Genomic DNA, 17,779 nt, shown 5'->3' with positions numbered 1-17,779 from the left:
GGAGACACCATGTTCGGCGCCCGCCGATGGCAACATGGCGCTTTCCCACCCTCCTCCTTGCAGAAAGGCGACGCAGGGGCGTATGTAAAAAAGTCGAGTCTGTCCCTGATCGCCCTCTCGCCCTGTGCAGAGGCTCGGGGGCTGCTCTCGCAAACCCGGCTCCGGCCAAACCGTTGACAGCGTCAACATACCAGCCCGAGAACTTAGGACCCGACCGTGCACCCGGGCTACGGCCAGCTCGCATGAGGGAACGACCAGACCAGCCAAGGCATTGCGCGAGGCATTAAGACCTCGGAGGAGTCAAACCACTCCTCCGAGGCCTCGGGGGCTACACCCGGCGGGTGCGCTCGCGCGCACCCACCGGAACAAAATGCAACCGAGAAAGGCTGGTCCCCTTGCAAAAAAGTGCGACAAAAGCCTCCAAGCGAGTGTTAACACTCCCTTCAAGGCTCGGGGGCTACTGTCGGGGACCATAATTAGGGGTACCCTCAAGGCTCCTAATTCTCAGCTGGTAACCCCCATCAGCACAAAGCTGCAAAGGCCTGATGGGTGCGAACAAGTCAGGGATTGGTCCATTCGAGGGACTCGATCACGCCTCGCCCAAGCCTAGCCTCGGACAAGGGCAGCCGACCCCGGAGGATCTCCGTCTCGCCCGAGGCCCCCTCCAGCAACGAACACATTTCCGGCTCGCCCGAGGCCCTGTCTTCGCCAAGAAGCAACCCTGACCAAATCGCTACGCCAACCGACCAGATCGCAGGAGCATTTAATGCAAAGGTGGCCTGACACCTTTATCCTGACGCGCGCCCTTCAGTCGATAGAGCCGAAGTGACTGCAGTCACTTCGCCGCTCCACTAACCGACCTGACAGAAGGATAGCGCTGCCTGCGCCGCACCGACTGCAGTGCCACTTGACAGAGTGAGGCTGACAGGCAGTCAGGACCAACCTCAGGCACCATAGGAAGCTCCGCTCTGCCCGACCTAGGGCTCGGACTCGGGCTAAGCCCCGGAAGACGGCGAACTCCGCTCCGCCCGACCCAGGGCTCGGACTTGGGCTAAGCCCCAGAAGACGGCGAACTCCGCTCCGCCCGACCCAGGGCTCGGACTTGGGCTAAGCCCCAGAAGACGGCGAACTCCGCTCCGCCCGACCCAAGTCTCGGACTTGGGCTAAGCCCCGGAAGACGGTGAACTCCGCTCCGCCCGACCCAGGGCTCGGACTCGGGCTAAGCCCCTGAAGACGGCGAACTCCGCACCGCCCGACCCAGGGCTCGGACTTGGGCTCAGCCCCGGAAGACGACGAACACCGCTTCGCCCGACCCCAGGGCTCGGACTCAGCCCTAGCCTCAGCCGACGGTCTCCGCCTCGTCCGACCCAGGGGCTCGGACTGGACCACGGCCACGGAAGACAGACTCGACCTTGACCTCGGAGGAGCCTCCACATCGCCCAGCCTAGGGCGTGGACCGACCACGTCGACAGGAAGCGCCATCATTACCCTACCCCAAGCTGACTCAGGCTACGGGGAACAAGACCGGCGTCCCATCTGGCTCGCTCCGCTAGATAGGCAATGATGGCGCCCCACACGCTCTGTGACGACGGCGGCTCTCAGCCCCCTTACGGAAGCAAGAGGACGTCAGCAAGGACTCGACAGCCCCGACAGCTGTCCTTCCGCCAGGCTCCAGCACTCCTCCAACGACCACGACACCACACGAATCGGGTGCCAAAACCTCTCCGGCTGCCACGACGGCATGTACTTAGGGCGCTAGTTCTCCTCCGCTAGACGCGTAGCACTCTGCTACACCCCCCATTGTACACCTGGATCCTCTCCTTAGCCTATAAAAGGAAGGACCAGGGCCCTCTTACAGAAGGTTGGCCGCGTGGGGACGAGGACGGGACAAGCGCTCGCGTGAGGCCGCTCGCTCCCTCTCCCACATGGACGCTTGTAATCCCCTACTGCAAGCGCACCCGACCTGGGCGCGGGACGAACACGAAGGCTGCGGGATTTCCACCTCTCTCACGCTTGTCTCCGGTCACCTCTCTTCCCCCCTTCGCGCTCGGCCTCGCGCCGACCCATCTGGGCTGGGGCACGCGGCGACATTTCACTCGTCGGCCCAGGGACCCCCCGGTCTCGAAACGCCGACAGGTACCATTCGTTATCCACTAGACTCCCACTTGCCTTTGCTTTTGGTTTAAGCTCAGGATACCAATTGTAAGCTTTAGCCAGTCACTTTTCATTATGTTCAGTTAAAAGTTTGTGTTTCTAAACAATCTCATAAGATTGTTAGTATAACAATAGATTTGTATGAATGACACTATTAGTTTGCTGCTTGCTAGCATACAACATACTATGTAGTTGCAGTTGCACTCAACACTGCTACAATGTTCTGTGCACTGGACATTGGCAATGCCAAAACTGTTTGCTCCTCCCTAGATGTCTATTGGTTGTGTTAACTTCAAATAATTAGTTGTGCCTGCATACAACTAATGGAATCTTTTTACATGACACAATTTATGCTTTCTATATTCAAGAGATTAGTTTTCTAGGGAGATATCTCATTATGGTTTCATATTTTGTGGTTTTACACATCCCTTAACCAGAATGATTTAGAAATTTGGCTGTAGTTTGCAGAGAAAATTCTCTCAGCTTTCCTTTTTGTGGCATGGTTTATCATTAAAATTTCACTTCACAAAATGGAAACCTAGAGACTAACATCAACACTAAGGGACCAGTGGAAAGAAAAAATGAGCAAACGATAGAAGAGAATTATATACCTTATTTTTAGATTGATATCTACAGCTACAGAGATGCTAGATAAAAATGTCGACAACTTTATTGCTATTTTCAAGTAGTTAACCTGGATCGACACGCCTTGACTATAAGCATGGCAAAGCACGACTATCTTGTCAAACCGTTATAGCATGCTACCGAGGAAGGCCGCAGGTACATATGTGGTCATTTGTCATCATTTTTCATTTGATTTGGTGCCTCCATGGTCTATGTATGGATGTCATATTTCTCATGACATGATCATTGCTAGCTTAGCCATGTTGTTCATTTGACCATAGTACTCAGCAGTGGGAGTCCATAATATTTTAGTTATTATTTGTTACTGACACATGCTATTTTTCCTTACCATATTGTTACTTGGTGATGGAGTAAATGATGCCCCTGCTCCAAAGAAAGTTGATATTAGTATACCAGTTGTTGATGCCATTGATGCAGCCAGGTTTGCTTTTGATTTTGTCCTGACAAAACCTAGCTTCAATGTGATAATTAGTGTCGTTCTTACCGGCTGACCAATTTTCCAAAGGATGAAGAACTACATTGTATGTCAGAAGGAAACCTAATGAAATAGATTTCCAAAAAAACAGTTACTTTCTTTGATCCACCTTCACCTTTGCAATCTATGCTATTTCCATGACAATATGTATTGTGGTATGTTTTCTTGTCTTGTTCTTTAAAAGTAGAAGTTGCGCAACTTTTTGTATTAGCCTTCTTTGACTATAGTTGTTTTGTAACTTTCTGTTGCTTAGTTATGTAAAATATGTTTCTGTATTTATTTGAGTACTTATTTTGGTTGTTATTTAATTAGGTATAGTTGATTTTGTTATGCAACAAGTTTTAATTAGAACCACACATGTAATTAGATTCGTCTTAGATCTTTAAAGTTTTGTGAATAGTCTATCATTATTGCATTTGGCTGCTCAGTGTTTAACGACTACTCCATCCATCCCAAGTTAAAATTCGTTTTAAATAATTACTAAATTCATACAATACAGGTGTACACGATTTATACATGGTCTAAATTTATTATCATCTATTTGATTATAGACATAAAAATCAAGAGCTATTGTATGCCGTTGCAACGCACGGGCACCCAACTAGTAGTCCTTACGAGTCTAGCTGCATGGCTGTTGCAGCGATCCTAAATTTATGGAGAAAATAAAGCATTTAAAAATAGAAACCGCCACATATATGTTTCCTAAATTTACGCGCATGTAAGGGAACGTGTTTGACTCATGCATGCATTTCCTTTTTTACGCGCACAGACGTGGGCGCGGGTGTTGCAACCGACAGACTGGTCCAGTCGGTGCGCTGGGTTGAACCAGATTGTAGGGTGATCGGTCTGGGCTTCCTTTAACTATTAGAAGCCCAGGGCTCCCGTTATACCTGCCCTATATATATTGTATATTAGTAGCCCTGGACTTCCAATAACTAGAGGAAGCCCAGGCCAGACAGTGCAATCCGGTCGAGCCGGACCAGGTCCAGACGTCTATAAAAGAAAATCTGAAGTGCTAAGGTTCTGTTTTTCACGTCCAATCCCGATTCATTAGCAACGGCGGTTGCCCGATAGCACGTGCGGCGGTGGACCCCCGGCCAGTGGTGGCGGTGGCGGTGGTCGCGGCTCCCCGACCTCGGCGTGCGGTGGCGGCGGTTCCCAGGCCACCGGTGGCGGCTCCTCGATCTAGAGGGCGAGCAACGGTAGTGCCCTTGTGCGGGCAAGCAGCGGCGTCCCCGGGGCCCCGAGGCGGCTGCACTTCTAAGGCCGGCGAGCAAGCGGTGCCTCTCGATGTGCGAGTAGCGATGGCGACACATGAGGCGCGAGGTTCGAGCGACGTCACGGAAGGTGCGAGGTGCGTGCAGCGACGATCGCGCATGACATCCTCCGATCCGGCGCAGTTCGGGTGGCTCGAATGACGACATACATCTGTGCTTATGTCGTCGACGACGTCCTCCGGTGACTACCTCCTACGATTTGTGTTTTCTTTTCAATTATTGTGTTTTATGCCTACCACATGTATTATTTACGCTAAAAACTGTACGATTTTATGCTTGAACATGAAGTTCGTATATCAATTTGCTGCATGCATATTTTTTGTATGCACATTGGAAAGGTAATTCCTTGATTTATGTTGTTTGTAATCACCATAAAAAATCAAATTATTTATGTTTATAAATGCCAGATTTGTAAGTATTTATGCGACGATGTATAAGAATTTATGCTCTATGTGACTTATGTCATCCAATTCTTTGCGCGCATGAACTGGAAAGAAAAATATAATCCAAAATTTGCGCGCATACAATGAAAACTTTCACGATTTGCCATAATTTTTTGATGTGTATAAAAATAGAAATCGCATGCATGCGACTGTCATGTTTTTCGGATTCGCCATAAAAATAGTATCATAATAACAACCTACTAGAGCTATCAACCTCTAATATTGGATCGATATTTACGCTTATAATTGATGGATTTTATGCTCAAAACTTAAGGGTTTTACGCTCCAACCTGGAGATGTGTCCACCAGTGAACAACATGCCATATTTTTTACGTAGTGTATCGAATTGCATACATATCTGCACTGTGTAGTATAATTAGTATCAGTATATATCATAAACTAGTTCTAATGTGTTTAGCTGTATGGCTGTTGGAGGGATCTTATATTTATGAAGAAAATAAAACATTAAATACGATTTTTTGTTTCTATGCATGCAATTCATTTCATTTCATTCCACATTTTTTCATCATAAATTCGTGCGCATGCAGCTGGTAACAGATTTTTACGCAGTATACCGAATTGCATAATTATCTACACAGTGTAGCATATTTAGTATCAGTATATATCATAAAATGGTACTTACGAGTCTAGCTGCATGACTGTTGCAGCGATCCTAAATTTATGGAAGAAATAAAACATTTAAAAATAGAAACCATCACATATATCTTTCCTAAATTTACGCGCATGCAAGAGAATGTGTTTGACTCATGCATGCATTTTACCATAATTTTTGGATCTGTATAAAAATAGAAACTGCATGCATGCGGCCGCCATGTTTTCGGACCTGCCATAAAAATAGGATCGTAATAACAACCTACTAGAGCTATCAACCTCTCACATTGGCTCGGTATTTATGCTTATAATTAAGGGATTTTATGCTCAAAACTTAAGGTTTTTACGCTTCAACCTGGAGATGCGTTCACCAGTGAACAACATGCCATATTTTTACGCAGTGTACCGAATTACATAAATACCTACACCATGTAGTATAATTAGTATCATTATATATCATAAACTAGTTCTAATGTGTTTAGCTGCATGACTGTTGGAGGGGTTCTATATTTATGAAGAAATAAAACATTAAATACGATTTTTTGTTTCTATGTATGCAATTTATTTCCTTTCATTGCACATTTTTCCATCATAAATTCGTGCGTATGCAGCTGGTAACAGATTTTTACGTAGTATACCAAATTGCATAATTATCTATATAGTGTAGCATATTTAGTATCAGCATATATCATAAAATGGTCCTTACGAGTCTAGCTGCATGACTGTTGCAGCGATTCTAAATTTATGGAGGAAATAAAGTATTTAAAAGTAGAAACCGTCACACATATCTTTCCTAAATTTACGCGCTTGCAAGGGTACGTGTTTGACTCGTGCATGCATTCCTTTATTGCGCACACAGACGTGGGGCGGGTGGCGCACCCAACAGCCTGGTTGAGTCGACGCGCTGGGTTGAACCAGGTTGCAGGGGTGGTGATAGTCGCCTAGAGGGGGGGTGAATAGGGCGAAACTGAAATTTACAAATATAAACACAACTACAAGCCGGGTTAGCGTTAGAAATATAAACGAGTCCGAGAGAGAGGGCGCAAAACAAATCCCAAGCGAATAAGCAAGTGAGACACGGAGATTTGTTTTACCGAGGTTCGGTTCTTGCAAACCTACTCCCCGTTGAGGAGGCCACAAAGGCCGGGTCTCTTTCAACCCTTCCCTCTCTCAAACGGTCCCTCGGACCGAGTGAGCTTCTCTTCTCTAATCAAAACCGGGAACAAAACTTCCCCGCAAGGGCCACCACACAATTGGTGCCTCTTGCCTTGATTACAATGGAGTTGTGATCTCAAGAACAAGTGAGAAAGAAAAGAAGCAATCCAAGCGCAAGAGCTCAAATGAACACGGCAAATCACTCTCACTAGTCACTAGGGCTTTGTGTGGAATTGGAGAGGATTTGATCTCTTTAGTGTGTCTAGAATTGAATGCTAGAGCTCTTGTAGTAGTTGAGAAGTGGAAAACTTGGATGCAATGAATGGTGGGGTGGTTGGGGTATTTATAGCCCCAACCACCAAACTTGACCGTTGGCTGGAGGCTTCTGCTCGATGGCGCACCGGACAGTCCGGTGCACACCGGACAGTCCGGTGCCCCTGCCACGTCATCACTGTCGTTGGATTCTGACCGTTGGAGCTTCTGACTTGTGGGCCCGCCTGGGTGTCCGGTGCACACCGGACATGTACTGTTTGATGTCCGGTGCACCGGCATGGGCGATTCTGACTTCTGCGCGCGCTGAGCGCGCATTAAATGCTCCGCAGGGAGCCGTTGGCGCCGCAGGGAGCCGTTGCTCCGCTGGCACACCGGACAGTCCGGTGCACACCGGACAGTCCGGTGAATTTTAGCGGAGCGGCTGCCGCGCGAACCCGAGGCTGGCGAGTTCAGGAGGCCGAGCTTCCTTGGAGCACCGGACATGTCCGGTGCACACCGGACAGTCCGGTGAATTATAGCGCGCCGGCTTCCGAGAATTCCCGAAGGCGAAGAGTTTGAGTCTGAGTCCCCTGGTGCACCAGACAGGTACTGTTCACTGTCCGGTGGCACACCGGACAGTCCGGTGCGCCAGACCAGGGGTGCCCTCGGTTGCCCTTTTGCTCCTTTATTGAATCCAAAACTTGGTCTTTTTATTGGCTGAGTGTGAACCTTTTACACCTGTATAATCTATACACTTGGGCAAACTAGTTAGTCCAATTATTTGTGTTGGGCAATTCAACCACCAAAATTATTTAGGAACTAGGTGTAAGCCTAATTCCCTTTCAATCTCCCCCTTTTTGGTGATTGATGCCAACACAAACCAAAGCAAATAGAGAAGTGCATAATTGAACTAGTTTGCATAATGTAAGTGTAAAGGTTGCTTGGAATTGAGCCAATATAACTACTTTACAGGATATGCATGGAATGTTTCTTTCTTTATTTAGCATTTTGGACCACGTTTGCACCACGAGTTTTGTTTTTGCAAATTCTTTTGTAAATCCTTTTCAAAGATCTCTTGCAAGTAGTCAAAGGTAAATGAATAAGAGTTTGTAAAGCATTTTCAAGATTTGAAATTTTCTCCCCCTGTTTCAAATGCTTTTCCTTTGACTAAACAAAACTCCCCCTAAAAGAGATCCACCTCTTAGTGTTCAAGAGGGTTTTGATATACCATTTTTGAAATACTACTTTCTCCCCCTTTTGAACACAATAAGATACCAAATGATAAATACTTTTGGAAAGCACTAAGTTTTTGAAATTGGTGGAGTTTTTGAATTTGGTGGTGGTGGTGCGGTCCTTTTGCTTTGGGCTCATTTCTCCCCCTTTTTGGCATGAATCGCCAAAAACGGAATCATTAGAGCCCTAGAAGTAAGTTCTTCCTCTTTGGTCATAAATGAATGAGTTAAGATTATACCAAAGACGAAGTCCGGTCCTTTTGCTTTTGAGCTTTTACTCTCTCCCCCAAGGATGAAGTCCTTTTCTTTGATGCTCATTTCTCCCCAAGGAATAGAGAGTTGCTCGGAGTGATGGCGAAGCATGAGTTACGGAGTGGAAGCCTTTGTCTTCGCCGAAGACTCCAATTCCCTTTCAATATACCTATGACTTGGTTTGAAATAGACTTGAAAACATATTAGTCATAGTACATAAAAGAGATATAATCAAAGGTATTCAAAGGAGCTATGTGTGCAAGCTAGCAAAAGAAATTTCTAGAATCAAGAATATTGAGCTCATGCCTAAGTCTGGTAAAAGATTGTTCATCAAGAGGCTTGGTAAAGATATCGGCTAATTGATCTTTAGTGTTAATGTAAGAAATCTCGATATCTCCCTTTTGTTGGTGATCCCTAAGAAAATGATACCGAATGGCTATGTGCTTAGTGCGGCTATGCTCGACGGGATTGTCGGCCATTTTGATTGCACTCTCATTATCACATAGCAAAGGAACTTTGGTTAATTTGTAACCATAGTCCCGCAGGGTCTGCCTCATCCAAAGTAATTGCGCGCAACAATGGCCTGCGGCAATATACTCGGCTTCGGCGGTGGAAAGAGCGACCGAATTTTGCTTCTTTGAAGCCCAAGACACCAAGGATCTTCCCAAGAACTGGCAAGTCCCCGATGTGCTCTTCCTATTAATTTTGCACCCCGCCCAATCGGCATCCGAATAACCAATCAAATCAAATGTGGATCCCCGAGGGTACCAAAGCCCAAACTTAGGTGTGTAAGCCAAATATCTCAAGATTCGTTTTACGGCCGTAAGGTGTGATTCCTTAGGGTCGGATTGGAATCTTGCACACATGCAAACGGAAAGCATAATGTCCGGTCGAGATGCACATAAATAAAGTAATGAACCAATCATCGACCGGTATACCTTTTGATCCACGGACTTACCTCCCGTGTCGAGGTCGAGATGCCCATTAGTTCCCATGGGTGTCTTGATGGGTTTGGCATCCTTCATCCCAAACTTGGTTAGAATGTCTTGAGTGTACTTCGTTTGGCTAATGAAGGTGCCTTCTTGGAGTTGCTTGACTTGGAATCCTAGAAAATACTTCAACTCCCCCATCATTGACATCTCGAATTTCTGTGTCATGATCCTACTAAACTCTTCACAGGTAGACTCGTTAGTAGACCCAAATATAATATCATCAACATAAATTTGGCATACAAACAAGTCATTTTGAAGAGTTTTAGTAAAGAGTGTAGGATCGGCCTTGCCAACTTTGAAGCCATTAGCAATAAGGAAATCTCTTAGGCATTCATACCATGCTCTTGGGGCTTGCTTGAGCCCATAAAGCGCCTTAGAGAGCCTATAGACATGGTTAGGATACTCACTGTCTTCAAAGCCGGGAGGTTGCTCAACATAGACCTCTTCCTTGATTGGTCCATTGAGGAAGGCACTTTTCACGTCCATTTGATAAAGCTTAAAGCCATGGTAAGTAGCATAGGCTAATAATATGCAAATTGACTCAAGCCTAGCTACGGGTGCATAGGTTTCACCGAAATCCAAACCTTCGACTTGTGAATACCCTTTGGCCACGAGTCGAGCTTTGTTCCTTGTCACCACACCATGCTCATCTTGCTTGTTGCGGAAGACCCATTTGGTTCCTACAACATTTTGGTTAGGACGTGGAACTAGATGCCATACCTCATTCCTAGTGAAATTGTTGAGCTCCTCTTGCATTGCCACCACCCAATCCGAATCTTGAAGTGCTTCCTCTATCCTGTGTGGCTCAATAGAGGAAACAAAGGAGTAATGTTCACAAAAATGAGCAACCCGAGATCGAGTAGTTACCCCCTTATGAATGTCGCCGAGGATGGTGTCGACGGGGTGATCTCGTTGGATTGCTTGGTGGACTCTTGGGTGTGGCGGCCTTGGTTCTTCCTCATCCTCCTTTTCTTGATCATTTGCATCTCCCCCTTGATCATTGCCATTATCTTGAGGTGGCTCATCTTCTTGATTTTGCCCTTCATCAACTTGAGCCTCATCCTCATTTTGAGTTGGTGGAGATGCTTGCATAGAGGAGGATGGTTGATCTTGTGCATTTGGAGGCTCTTCGGATTCCTTAGGACACACATCCCCGATGGACATGTTCCTTAGCGCGATGCATGGAGCCTGTTCTTCACCTATCTCATCAAGATCAACTTGCTCTACTTGAGAGCCGTTAGTTTCATCAAACACAACGTCACATGAGACTTCAACTAGTCCAGTGGACTTGTTAAAGACCCTATATGCCCTTGTGTTTGAGTCATAACCAAGTAAAAAGCCTTCTACAGTTTTAGGAGCAAATTTAGATTTTCGACCTCTTTTAACAAGAATAAAGCATTTGCTACCAAAAACTCTAAAGTATGAAATGTTGGGCTTTTTACCGGTTAGGAGTTCATATGATGTCTTCTTGAGGATTCGGTGAAGATATAACCGGTTGATGGCGTAGCAGGCGGTGTTTACCGCTTCGGCCCAAAACCGGTCCGGTGTCTTGTACTCATCAAGCATGGTTCTTGCCATGTCCAAAAGAGTTCGATTCTTCCTCTCCACTACACCATTTTGTTGTGGTGTGTAGGGAGAAGAGAACTCATGCTTGATGCCCTCCTCCTCAAGGAAGCCTTCAATTTGAGAGTTCTTGAACTCTGTCCCGTTGTCGCTTCTTATTTTCTTGATCCTTAAGGCGAACTCATTTTGAGCTCGTCTCAAGAATCCCTTTAAGGTCTCTTGGGTTTGAGATTTTTCCTGTAAAAAGAATACCCAAGTGAAGCGAGAGTAATCATCCACTATTACAAGACAATACTTACTCCCGCCGATGCTTATGTAAGCAATCGGGCCGAATAGATCCATGTGGAGTAGCTCAAGCGGCCTGTCGGTCGTCATGATGTTCTTGTGTGGATGATGGACTCCAACTTGCTTCCCTGCCTGGCATGCGCTACAAATCCTGTCTTTCTCAAAATGAACATTTGTTAATCCTAAAATGTGCTCTCCCTTTAGAAGCTTGTGAAGATTCTTCATCCCAACATGGGCTAGTCGGCGATGCCAGAGCCAACCCATGTTAGTCTTAGCAATTAAGCAAGTGTCGAGTTCAGCTCTATCAAAATCTACCAAGTATAGCTGACCCTCTAACACTCCCTTAAATGCTATTGAATCATCACTTCTTCTAAAGACAGTGACACCCACATCAGTGAATAGACAGTTGTAGCCCATTTGACATAATTGGGAAACAGAAAGCAAGTTGTAATCTAATGAATCAACAAGAAAAACATTAGAAATGGAATGGTCATGAGATATAGCAATTTTACCCAATCCTTTGACCAAACCTTGATTTCCATCCCCGAATGTGATAGCTCGTTGGGGATCTTGGTTTTTCTCATATGAGGAGAACATCCTTTTCTCCCCGGTCATGTGGTTTGTGCACCCGCTGTCGAGTATCCAACTTGAGCCCCCGGATGCATAAACCTACAAAACAATTTTAGTTCTTGACTTTAGGTACCCAAATGGTTTTGGGTCCTTTGGCATTAGACACAAGAACTTTGGGTACCCAAACACAAGTCTTGGAGCCCTTGTGCTTGCCCCCAACATATTTGGCAACTACCTTGCCGGATTTGTTAGTAAGCACATAAGAAGCATCAAAAGTTTTAAATGAAATGGCATGATTATTTGATGCATTAGGAGTTTTCTTTCTAGGCAACTTGGCACGGGTTGGTTGCCTAGAGCTAGATGTCTCACCCTTATACATAAAAGCATGATTAGGGCCAGAGTGAGACTTCCTAGAGTGAATTCTCCTAATTTTGCTCTCGGGATAACCGGCAGGGTACAAAATGTAACCCTCGTTATCCTGAGGCATGGGAGCCTTGCCCTTAACAAAGTTAGACAAATTTTTAGGAGGGGCATTAAGTTTGACATTGTCTCCCCTTTGGAAGCCAATGCCATCCTTAATGCCAGGGCGTCTCCCATTATAAAGCATGCTACGAGCAAATTTAAATTTCTCATTCTCTAGGTTGTGCTCGGCAATTTTAGCATCTAATTTTGCCATATGATCATTTTGTTGTTTAATTAAAGCCATATGATCAAGAATAGCATTAACATCAATATCTCTACATCTAGTGCAAATAGAAACATGCTCAACATTAGATGTAGAGGGTTTGCAAGATTTAAGTTCTACAACCTTAGCATGCAACATTTCATTCTTAGTTCTAAGGTCGGAAATGGTAGTATTGCAAACATCAAAATCTCTAGCCTTAGCAATCAAATTTTCATTCTCTAATCTAAGACTAGCAAGAGAAATGTTTAATTCTTCAATCCTAGCAAGCAAATCATCATTATTATTTCTAGGATTGGGAATTGAAACATTACAAACATGAGTATCAACCTTAGCACTTAAAATAGCATTTTCATTTCTAAGGTTGTCAATCATCTCACGACACGTGCTTAGCTCACTAGATAATTTTTCACATTTCTCAATTTCAAGAGCATAAGCCTTTTTAACCTTAACATGTTTTTTGTTTTCTTTAATTAGACAATCCTCTTGGGAATCCAAAAGGTCATCCTTTTCATGAATAGCACTAACCAATTCATTCAATTTTTCCTTTTGAGCTATGTTAAGGTTGGCAAAAAGGGAACGCAAATTATCTTCCTCATCACTAGCATTGTCATCACTAGAGGATTCATATTTAGTGGAGGATCTAGATTTAACCTTCTTTTTGCCGTCCTTTGCCATTAGGCACTTGTGGCCGACGTTGGGGAAGAGAAGTCCCTTGGTGACGGCGATGTTGGCGGCGTCCTCGTCGTCGGAGGAGTCGCTTGAGCTTTCGTCGGAATCCCATTCCCGACAAACATGGGCATCGCCGCCCTTCTTCTTGTAGTACCTTTTCTTCTCCTTTCTTCTCCCCTTCTTGTCGTCGCCTCGGTCACTGTCACTAGATATAGGACATTTAGCAATAAAATGACCGGGCTTACCACACTTGTAGCAAACCTTCTTGGAGCGGGACTTGTAGTCCTTCCCCCTCCTTTGCTTGAGGATTTGGCGGAAGCTCTTAATGACGAGCGCCATCTCCTCATTGTCAAGCTTGGAGGCGTCTATTGGTTGTCGACTTGGTGTAGACTCCTCCTCCTTTTCTTCCGTCGCCTTGAATGCAACGGGTTGAGCTTCGGATGTGTCGCCAAGCTCGTTGATTTTCCTCGAGCCTTCTATCATGCACTCAAAACTTACAAAATGCCCGATAACTTCCTCGGGGGTCATTTTAGTGTATCTAGGATTACCACGAATCAATTGAACTTGAGTGGGATTTAGAAAAATGAGAGATCTTAAAATAACATTTACCACTTCGTGGTCGTCCCACTTCTTGCTCCCGAGGTTCCGCACTTGGTTCACCAAAGTCTTGAGCCGGTTGTACATGTGTTGTGGCTCCTCCCCTTTGTGAAGCCGGAACCGACCGAGCTCCCCCTCGATCGTTTCCCGCTTGGTGATCTTGGTGAGCTCATCTCCCTCGTGCGCAGTTTTGAGCACATCCCAAATCTCCTTTGCATTTTTCAACCCTTGCACTTTGTTGTATTCTTCCTTGCTTAGAGAGGCAAGGAGTATGGTTGTGGCTTGAGAGTTGAAGTGCTCGATTTGGGCCACCTCATCCTCATCATAGTTTTCATCCCCTACGGATGGTACCTGCGCACCAAACTCAACAACATCCCATATGCTTTTGTGGAGCGAGATTAGATGAAATCGCATTAAATCGCTCCACCTAGCGTAATCTTCACCATCAAAAGTTGGTGGTTTGCCTAGTGGGACGGAAAGTAAAGGTGTATGTTTGGAAATGCGAGGGTAGCGTAGGGGGATCTTACTATACTTCTTGCGCTCTTGGCGCTTAGAAGTGACGGAGGGCGCATCGGAGTCGGAGGTCGATGTTGATGAAGTGTCGGTCTCGTAGTAGACCACCTTCCTCATCCTCTTGTGCTTGTCGCCTTTCCGATGCGGCTTGTGGGAAGAAGATTTTTCCTTCTTCTCTTTGTGATGAGAAGAAGATTTCTTCTCCTTCCCTTTGTTGGAGGAGCTCTTCTTCTTCTCCCTCCTTTTGGTGCGGGACTCTTCCGATGAAGTGCTCCCTTGGCTTGTAGTGGGCTTTTCGCCGGTCTCCATCTCCTTCTTGGCGTGATCTCCCGACATCACTTCGAGCGGTTAGGCTCTAATGAAGCACCGGGCTTTGATACCAATTGATAGTCGCCTAGAGGGGGGTGAATAGGGCGAAACTGAAATTTACAAATATAAACACAACTACAAGCCGGGTTAGCGTTAGAAATATAAACGAGTCCGAGAGAGAGGGCGCAAAACAAATCCCAAGCGAATAAGCAAGTGAGACACGGAGATTTGTTTTACCGAGGTTCGGTTCTTGCAAACCTACTCCCCGTTGAGGAGGCCACAAAGGCCGGGTCTCTTTCAACCCTTCCCTCTCTCAAACGGTCCCTCGGACCGAGTGAGCTTCTCTTCTCTAATCAAAACCGGGAACAAAACTTCCCCGCAAGGGCCACCACACAATTGGTGCCTCTTGCCTTGATTACAATGGAGTTGTGATCTCAAGAACAAGTGAGAAAGAAAAGAAGCAATCCAAGCGCAAGAGCTCAAATGAACACGGCAAATCACTCTCACTAGTCACTAGGGCTTTGTGTGGAATTGGAGAGGATTTGATCTCTTTAGTGTGTCTAGAATTGAATGTTAGAGCTCTTGTAGTAGTTGAGAAGTGGAAAACTTGGATGCAATGAATGGTGGGGTGGTTGGGGTATTTATAGCCCCAACCACCAAACTTGACCGTTGGCTGGAGGCTTCTGCTCGATGGCGCACCGGACAGTCCGGTGCACACCGGACAGTCCGGTGCCCCTGCCACGTCATCACTGTCGTTGGATTCTGACCGTTGGAGCTTCTGACTTGTGGGCCCGCCTGGGTGTCCGGTGCACACCGGACATGTACTGTTTGATGTCCGGTGCACCGGCATGGGCGATTCTGACTTCTGCGCGCGCTGAGCGCGCATTAAATGCTCCGCAGGGAGCCGTTGGCGCCGCAGGGAGCCGTTGCTCCGCTGGCACACCGGACAGTCCGGTGCACACCGGACAGTCCGGTGAATTTTAGCGGAGCGGCTGCCGCGCGAACCCGAGGCTGGCGAGTTCAGGAGGCCGAGCTTCCTTGGAGCACCGGACATGTCCGGTGCACACCGGACAGTCCGGTGAATTATAGCGCGCCGGCTTCCGAGAATTCCCGAAGGCGAAGAGTTTGAGTCTGAGTCCCCTGGTGCACCGGACAGGTACTGTTCACTGTCCGGTGGCACACCGGACAGTCCGGTGCGCCAGACCAGGGGTGCCCTCGGTTGCCCTTTTGCTCCTTTATTGAATCCAAAACTTGGTCTTTTTATTGGCTGAGTGTGAACCTTTTACACCTGTATAATCTATACACTTGGGCAAACTAGTTAGTCCAATTATTTGTGTTGGGCAATTCAACCACCAAAATTATTTAGGAACTAGGTGTAAGCCTAATTCCCTTTCAGGTGGTCGGTCTGGGCTTCCTTTAATTAATGGAAGCCTAGGGCTCCCGTTAGCCATATATATATATACAGAGAGAGAGAGATGCTAGTTTGCTACGCATAGCACTGGTTTGTTGTGCTATAAACGGTCATAGCCGCACGATGGAGCAGTCGATGGCCGGATGTGGATTAGCCTCCCGCGAGCGCACGCTGCCGCAGATTGCGCGGGGCCCATGATCTTTGAAAGTCGCCTAGAGGGGGGGTGGATAGGCGAAACCTGAAAATAAAAACTTTATCCCCCAACTAGATCCCTTGATTAGTGGTTAGAACAAGATATACAAATATCGGAGTATAAAACTAAGTTCTTGCTTGTAAAGAGTATTGTGCTTAAGTAATGCGGAAGTGATAAATCAATACTACTAATAAGTTATAGTATAACAAAGCAAGAAGCCTTAGATGAGAAGAGCACTAGGTCAAGTTCTTTCTTGCAACGTGTTGCTTCACTGAATGGGAATTTAACTTGAAGCAACACCAAATGAGGTTATCAAATAATGGTGCAAGAAAACTTAGAGCAAAGGAAAGCAAACAAATCACAAGCAATAAACACAATGAACACGGGTGATTTGTTTTACCGAGGTTCGGCCCTCGAAGGCCTAGTCCCCGTTGAGGAGTCCACTCAAGGACGGGTCTTTTTCAACCCTTTCCCTCTCTCCACCGATCACACAAGGATCGGTGAGCTCTTCTTCTTCTCAAGGATCACTCTCGATCCCGCAAGGACCACCACACTCTTTGGTGTCTCTTGCTAGCTTTTACAAGCCTCCAACACTTTGGAGGAAGTTTGAATGGGAGTCAAAACTCCACGCACAAATGAACACAAGGATGAAGCACACACTATCTCTCAATGTATCTCACAAGGCACTAGGACTAAACTCAATTGAGTAGCTCTCAATTGCTCGCTCTCTTTTTTGTGGCACTTGTGTTGGTTGTAGTGGGCTAGATCTTGTGTATAGGATGTATCAATGAATGTAGGTGGTTGGGAGGGCTTGAGTATGTCAACTAGATGACTTGGAATGTTGCTTGGACTCCCACACCTTGAAGTGGCCGGTTGGGGTGGTATTTATAGCCACCATCCAATTTTGTAGCCGTTGGAGAAGCTGCTGGCGATGGGCGCACCGGACAGTCCGGTGCACACCGGACATGTCCGGTGCGCCAGCCATGTCATCCTATCCGTTAAGATTGGAGCTGGTCGACCGTTGGAGGCTTTGTCCTCATGAGGCACCGGACAGTCCGGTGCAGCACCGGACAGTCCGGTGCCCCTCTGACTTCTGCTCTGACACTCTGAATTCAACTGTACACTTTGCAGAGTCGACCGTTGCGCGCAGATGACCGTTGCTCCGCTGGCACACCGGACAGTCCGGTGTACACCGGACAGTCCGGTGAATTTTAGCGGAGCGACCTCCCACTTTCCCGAAGTTGGCCAGTTCAGAGCCGCTTCACTCTGGAGCACCGGACACTGTCCGGTGGTGCACCGGACAGTCCAGTGAATTATAGTGGGCTGCGCCTGAGAAACCCGAAGGTGAAGAGTTTGAAGGCAATCCTCCCCGGTGCACCGGACACTGTCCGGTGGCACACCGGACAGTCCGGTGCGCCATACCAGGGAGCACTTCGGTTTCTCTTTGCTCCTTTCTTTTGAACCTTGTCTTGTTCTTTTTATTGGTTTTGAGTTG

Source organism: Zea mays, chromosome 8, assembly GCF_902167145.1.
Source record: "Zea mays cultivar B73 chromosome 8, Zm-B73-REFERENCE-NAM-5.0, whole genome shotgun sequence".
Lineage (NCBI taxonomy): Eukaryota > Viridiplantae > Streptophyta > Magnoliopsida > Poales > Poaceae > Zea > Zea mays.
This window is presented reverse-complemented; position numbering follows the sequence as displayed.